A 7748-nucleotide genomic window follows, 5' to 3' on the forward strand; every position below is an offset into this window, starting at 1 on the left:
GTCTGTACAGGGCTTATAAATTGTTTATAAGTAGTCAATCAACTCTTCTGGGTACCTTTTAAATGATGATTGCATGTGTTAGTTCCCTGGAGCGGGCCAGGGCCTATGTCTGTAACTTTAGTTGGGTCCTGTATACAAATCTGGTCAAATTTCACCTCTGAGAGTCCAATCAATTATTCCACCTCACAACCGATTACACATACAGTGCCATGACCGAGTCAGCATGGAGGCCTATGTGAATCAATACTCAGTCCAATACGGTACCAAGAGGTAGCTGTTACCAGGCTAAGAGGTAGCTGTTACCAGGCTAAGAGGTAGCTGTTACCAGGCTAAGAGGTAGCTGTTACCAGGCTAAGAGGTAGCTGTTACCAGGCTAAGAGGTAGCTGTTACCAGGCTAAGAGGTAGCTGTTACCAGGCTAAGAGGTAGCTGTTACCAGGCTAAGAGGTAGCTGTTACCAGGCTAAGAGGTTGGTGTTTTTACTGAAGTAATGTAATGGGGTCTCTTTTCGAGTGGCGGTCGGCTGACAGAAAATAGGGGAGGAAGAATTAACTTGCATGACAGTGATGAAGGGAGGGAGGTAGAGAGTTCTGGAGAGAGAGGGACAGCTGAAGGGGGGATGGGGGTGACAGAAATAGACATACTGACGGATAAATAGTTACAGCCCCTCCAAACCCTTCTCATCCTGCTGTCCCCTCCCTCCACCCCTCCCTCCATTTCTCTCAGATCTCAAAACTCAGCACTGGAATGCATTGTGGGAAACATCACCAAACCTATCAGCCCCTCCCCCAATTAACCTCTTAGTGTGAAGGTGTGTGTGCAGTGTATGTGTGTGTGTGTGTGTGTGTGTGTGCATGTAGTGGGTGTCTGTGTGCAGAGATTGCTCAGTCACATGTTACGATACTATTACAGAGGGGTATTGTACTACAGAACATAGGACAGTACCTTTTACCCATAGTTACCTTGCAGGTTATTCCAGGTATTCTCATACATCTAATTCACCACCTCTCTACTGCTTGTCTTTCAGTCTTGCAGTTGAGGATTCAGAACCGAAGGCAAAATGAAATCGACTCTGGTGAGTAACTCTACTGTTAATGTTCACTGACAGGGTTGGGTGTTCTCTCTTCGTTACACTACCTTCTAATGACTGCTATGACTGCTTTCTCTCTCTCTCTCTCTCTCTCTCTCTCTCTCTCTCTCTAGGGTTGAAAACTACCTGTTCTTCTCGCAAAGGAGAGAAAGACCAGAGTAAAACTCTGGTAAGTAGCTCACTGTTTGTCTCAACCTAAAGAAGAGTCTTGTCTCACTGTTTGTCTCAACCTAAAGAAGAGACTTGTTGTCTCACTGTTTGTCTCAACCTAAAGAAGAGTCTTGTCTCACTGTTTGTCTCAACCTAAAGAAGAGTCTTGTTGTCTCACTGTTTGTCTCAACATAAAGAAGAGACTTGTTGTCTCACTGTTTGTCTCAACCTAAAGAAGAGTCTTGTTGTCTCACTGTTTGTCTCAACCTAAAGAAGAGACTTGTTGTCTCACTGTTTGTCTCAACCTAAAGAAGAGTCTTGTTGTCTCACTGTTTGTCTCAACATAAAGAAGAGACTTGTCTCACTGTTTGTCTCAACCTAAAGAAGAGACTTGTTGTCTCACTGTTTGTCTCAACCTAAAGAAGAGTCTTGTTGTCTCACTGTTTGTCTCAACATAAAGAAGAGTCTTGTTGTCTCACTGTTTGTCTCAACCTAAAGAAGAGTCTTGTTGTCTCAACCTAAAGAAGAGACTTGTTGTCTCACTGTTTGTCTCAACCTAAAGAAGAGACTTGTTGTCTCACTGTTTGTCTCAACCTAAAGAAGTGTCTTGTCTCACTGTTTGTCTCAACCTAAAGAAGAGTCTTGTTGTCTCAACCTAAAGAAGAGTCTTGTTGTCTCAATGTTTGTCTCAACATAAAGAATAGACTTGTTGTCTCACTGTTTGTCTCAACCTAAAGAAGAGACTTGTTGTCTCACTGTTTGTCTCAACCTAAAGAAGAGTCTTGTTGTCTCAACCTAAAGAAGAGTCTTGTTGTCTCACTGTTTGTCTCAACCTAAAGAATAGACTTGTTGTCTCACTGTTTGTCTCAACCTAAAGAAGAGACCTGTCTCACTGTTTGTCTCAACCTAAAGAATAGACTTGTTGTCTCACTGTTTGTCTCAACCTAAAGAAGAGTCTTGTCTCACTGTTTGTCTCAACCTAAAGAAGAGTCTTGTCTCACTGTTTGTCTCAACCTAAAGAAGAGTCTTGTTGTCTCACTGTTTGTCTCAACCTAAAGAAGAGACTTGTTGTCTCACTGTTTGTCTCAACCTAAAGATGAGACTTCTTTTCTCACTGTTTGTCTCAACGTAAAGAAGAGACTTGTCTCACTGTTTGTCTCAACGTAAAGAAGAGTCTTGTTGTCTCACTGTTTGTCTCAACCTAAAGAAGAGTCTTGTTGTCTCACTGTTTGTCTCAACCTAAAGAAGAGACTTGTTGTCTCAACCTAAAGAAGAGTCTTGTTGTCTCACTGTTTGTCTCAACCTAAAGAAGAGACTTGTCTCACTGTTTGTCTCAACCTAAAGAAGAGTCTTGTTGTCTCACTGTTTGTCTCAACCTAAAGAAGACTCTTGTTGTCTCACTGTTTGTCTCAACCTAAAGAAGAGACTTGTTGTCTCACTGTTTGTCTCAACCTAAAGAAGAGTCTTGTTGTCTCACTGTTTGTCTCAACCTAAAGAAGAGTCTTGTCTCACTGTTTGTCTCAACCTAAAGAAGAGTCTTGTTGTCTCACTGTTTGTCTCAACCTAAAGAAGAGACTTGTTGTCTCACTGTTTGTCTCAACCTAAAGAAGAGACCTGTCTCACTGTTTGTCTCAACCTAAAGAAGAGTCTTGTTGTCTCACTGTTTGTCTCAACCTAAAGAAGTGTCTTGTTGTCTCAACCTAAAGAAGAGTCTTGTTGTCTCACTGTTTGTCTCAACCTAAAGAAGAGACACGTCTCACTGTTTGTCTCAACCTAAAGAAGAGACAAGTCTCACTGTCTCAACCTAAAGAAGAGTGTTGTTGTCTCACTGTTTGTCTCAACCTAAAGAAGACTCTTGTTGTCTCACTGTTTGTCTCAACCTAAAGAAGAGACTTATCTCACTGTTTGTCTCAACCTAAAGAAGAGACTTGTTGTCTCACTGTTTGTCTCAACCTAAAGAAGAGTCTTGTTGTCTCAACCTAAAGAAGAGTCTTGTTGTCTCACTTTTTGTCTCAACCTAAAGAAGAGTCTTGTCTCACTGTTTGTCTCAACCTAAAGAAGAGTCTTGTTGTCTCAACCTAAAGAAGAGTCTTGTTGTCTCAACCTAAAGAAGAGTCTTGTTGTCTCAACCTAAAGAAGAGTCTTGTTGTCTCACTGTTTGTCTCATCCTAAAGAAGAGTTTTGTTGTCTCACTGTTTGTCTCAACCTAAAGAAGAGACTTGTTGTCTCACTGTTTGTTTCAACCTAAAGAAGAGACTTGTTGTCTCACTGTTTGTCTCAACCTAAAGAAGAGACTTGTTGTCTCAACCTAAAGAAGAGACTTGTTGTCTCACTGTTTGTCTCAACCTAAAGAAGAGACTTGTTGTCTCACTGTTTGTCTCAACGTAAAGAAGAGTCTTGTTGTCTCAACCTAAAGAAGAGTCTTGTTGTCTCACTGTTTGTCTCAACCTAAAGAAGTGTCTTGTTGTCTCAACCTAAAGAAGAGACTTGTTGTCTCACTGTTTGTCTCAACCTAAAGAAGAGACTTGTTGTCTCACTGTTTGTCTCAACCTAAAGAAGAGTCTTGTTGTCTCACTGTTTGTCTCAACCTAAAGAAGAGTCTTGTTGTCTCACTGTTTGTCTCAACCTAAAGAAGAGTCTTGTTGTCTAAACCTAAAGAAGAGTCTTGTTGTCTCACTGTTTGTCTCAACCTAAAGAAGTGTCTTGTTGTCTCACTGTTTGTCTCAACCTAAAGAAGAGTCTTGTCTCACTGTTTGTCTCAACCTAAAGAAGAGTCTTGTCTCACTGTTTGTCTCAACCTAAAGAAGAGTCTTGTTGTCTCACTGTTTGTCTCAACCTAAAGAAGAGACTTGTTGTCTCACTGTTTGTCTCAACCTAAAGATGAGACTTCTTTTCTCACTGTTTGTCTCAACGTAAAGAAGAGACTTGTCTCACTGTTTGTCTCAACGTAAAGAAGAGTCTTGTTGTCTCACTGTTTGTCTCAACCTAAAGAAGAGTCTTGTTGTCTCACTGTTTGTCTCAACCTAAAGAAGAGTCTTGTTGTCTCAACCTAAAGAAGAGTCTTGTTGTCTCACTGTTTGTCTCAACCTAAAGAAGAGACTTGTCTCACTGTTTGTCTCAACCTAAAGAAGAGTCTTGTTGTCTCACTGTTTGTCTCAACCTAAAGAAGACTCTTGTTGTCTCACTGTTTGTCTCAACCTAAAGAAGAGACTTGTTGTCTCACTGTTTGTCTCAACCTAAAGAAGAGTCTTGTTGTCTCACTGTTTGTCTCAACCTAAAGAAGAGTCTTGTCTCACTGTTTGTCTCAACCTAAAGAAGAGTCTTGTTGTCTCACTGTTTGTCTCAACCTAAAGAAGAGACGTGTTGTCTCACTGTTTGTCTCAACCTAAAGAAGAGACCTGTCTCACTGTTTGTCTCAACCTAAAGAAGAGTCTTGTTGTCTCACTGTTTGTCTCAACCTAAAGAAAAGTCTTGTTGTCTCAACCTAAAGAAGAGTCTTGTTGTCTCACTGTTTGTCTCAACCTAAAGAAGTGTCTTGTTGTCTCAACCTAAAGAAGAGTCTTGTTGTCTCACTGTTTGTCTCAACCTAAAGAAGAGACACGTCTCACTTTTTGTCTCAACCTAAAGAAGAGACAAGTCTCACTGTCTCAACCTAAAGAAGAGTGTTGTTGTCTCACTGTTTGTCTCAACCTAAAGAAGACTCTTGTTGTCTCACTGTTTGTCTCAACCTAAAGAAGAGACTTATCTCACTGTTTGTCTCAACCTAAAGAAGAGACTTGTTGTCTCACTGTTTGTCTCAACCTAAAGAAGAGTCTTGTTGTCTCAACCTAAAGAAGAGTCTTGTTGTCTCACTTTTTGTCTCAACCTAAAGAAGAGTCTTGTCTCACTGTTTGTCTCAACCTAAAGAAGAGTCTTGTTGTCTCAACCTAAAGAAGAGTCTTGTTGTCTCACTTTTTGTCTCAACCTAAAGAAGAGTCTTGTCTCACTGTTTGTCTCAACCTAAAGAAGAGACTTGTTGTCTCACTGTTTGTCTCAACCTAAAGATGAGACTTCTTTTCTCACTGTTTGTCTCAACGTAAAGAAGAGACTTGTCTCACTGTTTGTCTCAACGTAAAGAAGAGTCTTGTTGTCTCACTGTTTGTCTCAACCTAAAGAAGAGTCTTGTTGTCTCACTGTTTGTCTCAACCTAAAGAAGAGTCTTGTTGTCTCAACCTAAAGAAGAGTCTTGTTGTCTCACTGTTTGTCTCAACCTAAAGAAGAGACTTGTCTCACTGTTTGTCTCAACCTAAAGAAGAGTCTTGTTGTCTCACTGTTTGTCTCAACCTAAAGAAGACTCTTGTTGTCTCACTGTTTGTCTCAACCTAAAGAAGAGACTTGTTGTCTCACTGTTTGTCTCAACCTAAAGAAGAGTCTTGTTGTCTCACTGTTTGTCTCAACCTAAAGAAGAGTCTTGTCTCACTGTTTGTCTCAACCTAAAGAAGAGTCTTGTTGTCTCACTGTTTGTCTCAACCTAAAGAAGAGACTTGTTGTCTCACTGTTTGTCTCAACCTAAAGAAGAGACCTGTCTCACTGTTTGTCTCAACCTAAAGAAGAGTCTTGTTGTCTCACTGTTTGTCTCAACCTAAAGAAAAGTCTTGTTGTCTCAACCTAAAGAAGAGTCTTGTTGTCTCACTGTTTGTCTCAACCTAAAGAAGTGTCTTGTTGTCTCAACCTAAAGAAGAGTCTTGTTGTCTCACTGTTTGTCTCAACCTAAAGAAGAGACACGTCTCACTGTTTGTCTCAACCTAAAGAAGAGACAAGTCTCACTGTCTCAACCTAAAGAAGAGTGTTGTTGTCTCACTGTTTGTCTCAACCTAAAGAAGACTCTTGTTGTCTCACTGTTTGTCTCAACCTAAAGAAGAGACTTATCTCACTGTTTGTCTCAACCTAAAGAAGAGACTTGTTGTCTCACTGTTTGTCTCAACCTAAAGAAGAGTCTTGTTGTCTCAACCTAAAGAAGAGTCTTGTTGTCTCACTTTTTGTCTCAACCTAAAGAAGAGTCTTGTCTCACTGTTTGTCTCAACCTAAAGAAGAGTCTTGTTGTCTCAACCTAAAGAAGAGTCTTGTTGTCTCAACCTAAAGAAGAGTCTTGTTGTCTCAACCTAAAGAAGAGTCTTGTTGTCTCACTGTTTGTCTCATCCTAAAGAAGAGTTTTGTTGTCTCACTGTTTGTCTCAACCTAAAGAAGAGTCTTGTCTCACTGTTTGTCTCAACCTAAAGAAGAGTCTTGTTGTCTCAACCTAAAGAAGAGTCTTGTTGTCTCAACCTAAAGAAGAGTCTTGTTGTCTCAACCTAAAGAAGAGTCTTGTTGTCTCACTGTTTGTCTCATCCTAAAGAAGAGTTTTGTTGTCTCACTGTTTGTCTCAACCTAAAGAAGAGACTTGTTGTCTCACTGTTTGTTTCAACCTAAAGAAGAGACTTGTTGTCTCACTGTTTGTCTCAACCTAAAGAAGAGACTTGTTGTCTCAACCTAAAGAAGAGACTTGTTGTCTCACTGTTTGTCTCAACCTAAAGAAGAGACTTGTTGTCTCACTGTTTGTCTCAACGTAAAGAAGAGTCTTGTTGTCTCAACCTAAAGAAGAGTCTTGTTGTCTCACTGTTTGTCTCAACCTAAAGAAGTGTCTTGTTGTCACAACCTAAAGAAGAGACTTGTTGTCTCACTGTTTGTCTCAACCTAAAGAATAGACTTGTTGTCTCACTGTCTCAACCTAAAGAAGAGTCTTGTTGTCTCACTGTTTGTCTCAACCTAAAGAAGAGTCTTGTTGTCTCACTGTTTGTCTCAACCTAAAGAAGAGTCTTGTTGTCTAAACCTAAAGAAGAGTCTTGTTGTCTCACTGTTTGTCTCAACCTAAAGAAGTGTCTTGTTGTCTCACTGTTTGTCTCAACCTAAAGAAGAGTCTTGTCTCACTGTTTGTCTCAACCTAAAGAAGAGACTTGTTGTCTCACTGTTTGTCTCAACCTAAAGAAGAGACTTGTTGTCTCACTGTTTGTCTCAACCTAAAGAAGAGTCTTGTTGTCTCAACCTAAAGAAGAGACTTGTTGTCTCACTGTTTGTCTCAACCTAAAGAAGAGACTTGTTGTCTCACTATTTGTCTCAACCTAAAGAAGAGACTTGTTGTCTCACTGTTTGTCTCAACCTAAAGAAGAGACTTGTTGTCTCACTGTTTGTCTCAACCTAAAGAAGAGTCTTGTTGTCTCACTGTTTGTCTCAACCTAAAGAAGAGTCTTGTCTCACTGTTTGTCTCAACCTAAAGAAGAGACTTGTTGTCTCACTGTTTGTCTCAACCTAAAGAAGAGTCTTGTCTCACTGTTTGTCTCAACCTAAAGAAGAGTCTTGTTGTCTCACTGTTTGTCTCAACCTAAAGAAGAGTCTTGTTGTCTCAACCTAAAGAAGAGTCTTGTTGTCTCACTGTTTGTCTCAACCTAAAGAAGAGTCTTGTTGTCTCAACCTAAAGAAGAGACTTGTCTCAC

This window comes from Salvelinus fontinalis, unplaced genomic scaffold, assembly GCF_029448725.1.
Source record: "Salvelinus fontinalis isolate EN_2023a unplaced genomic scaffold, ASM2944872v1 scaffold_0002, whole genome shotgun sequence".
NCBI lineage: Eukaryota > Metazoa > Chordata > Actinopteri > Salmoniformes > Salmonidae > Salvelinus > Salvelinus fontinalis.